Source organism: Triticum aestivum, chromosome 6D, assembly GCF_018294505.1.
Source record: "Triticum aestivum cultivar Chinese Spring chromosome 6D, IWGSC CS RefSeq v2.1, whole genome shotgun sequence".
Classification (NCBI taxonomy): domain Eukaryota; kingdom Viridiplantae; phylum Streptophyta; class Magnoliopsida; order Poales; family Poaceae; genus Triticum; species Triticum aestivum.
Window position 1 is genome coordinate 67589052 of NC_057811.1, and position 1632 is coordinate 67590683.

Below are 1632 nucleotides of genomic sequence, written 5' to 3' on the forward strand. Positions count from 1 at the left end.
GGTCCGTCTTTCTCTTACGGCTTCTGTAACAGTACGGGTCATTGTCCTGGGAAAACCCTACTTTCCACGGAACTTTGCCTTTGCTTCTGTAACAGTACGGGTCATCATTCCCGAGGGCTGTTGTCAGTGTGTCTTTCTCTCTGTTGAACTTGATCAAGCCCTCTTGAGCTTGGGTCATTGCGTCAATAAGGGCTTGGGTGGGAGCAAACTGTCTCTGCCGGTGAACACACACCCCTGTCTCCGGGTCTAGCGATCCCCCATGCCCGTACCACCAGCTTTTGGCCCTTGGGTCCCATCCCTCTGTACCTAGAGGGATTCCTCGCACCCTCAGGTCCTCCTCCATCTTCTGCCACCTAGGCTCCGAAAGGCGGTATCCTCCTGGCCCCATAATATGATGGAACTTTTTCTTACTCGCATTATCCTTATTTTTTTCGATATTTCCTTGAAATGCTCCGATTGCTTTTGCCTCACAAATTCTGGCCAATCATCTTTCAGTTTCTCATGTTGTCCATTGAAATCCGGAGTCTTGCCCTTGTTGACATAGTCACGGGTTAAATTTTTCTTGAAGTTCCGGAATGCTTCGCCCATCTTCTGAAGAGCGAACTCTTTAACTAGCCTCCTCCTCTGACGTCCACCCGGAACCTCGTTACCGAATTCATCGACTTTGTTGTATTCCGGAGGTAGAATGAAATGTTCCATAAGCTTTCTCCAGCAATCCTTTTTCGTTCTCTTGTCGATAAAACTGAAACCAAGACGTGCCTTCTTTGGCTCCTTCCATTCCTGGACGGTGATCGGGACGTTGTCTCTAACAACGACTCCGCATTGGTTGATAAACTTTGAGGTGTGCTGTAGGGGCTTGCCGGTTTCACTGACAAACTCAATGGCATATGTTTCTCCTGTTTTCATCGCCTTGGATTTGCCACGCTTTGTCGTACTCGATCCGGAGGGCTAAAAAAAAGAAAGAGAGTCGCGCGAGTTAATACATATGTATTCACATTTCAGTAAGTTTGTATCACGAGAGGCTCAATGTATATATATACCTCGCCGGAGGTGGTTGCTACTTGCAATTTGAGATCGTCGTTTGTTGACGGTTGACCTCCGTCGACAATGTCCGTTCCTTCACCTTCTTGATCATCGACAATCTCTGTTCCACCGTCAAGGTTCAGAAAAGAAGAGACTACATCCTCTTGTTGCTCATATTCTGAGCCCGGCACATAAGGAATCTCATTGTTGATGATGCCCATTAAATAACGTTCAGGCTCCGGATCCCTAAGCGGCTCGGCTCTATCGTCCGCCATATGTCACTCCTGCATGTAGTAAAAATTCTTTAAGTATAAAGGAATTAAAAAATAAGATTAAGGGGACATAGAGGAGGAGGAATTGAAAAATAAGATTATTGAGCACTGCCAAGTATTTTGTTTTGTTTTCTTTGTTTTTCTTTTTGGTTTTCATTTGGTTTCTTTCTTCTTCCTTTTTTCTTCTTTTTTTCTTCTTCTTCCTTTCTTCTTCCTCTTTCTTCTTTCTTTCTTCTTCTTCCTTTTTCTTTTTTCTTTCTTTCTTCTTCTTCCTTTCTTCTTCTACCTTTTTCTTTCTTCTTTCTTTTGGTTTTCATTTGGTTTTCATTTTTTCTTC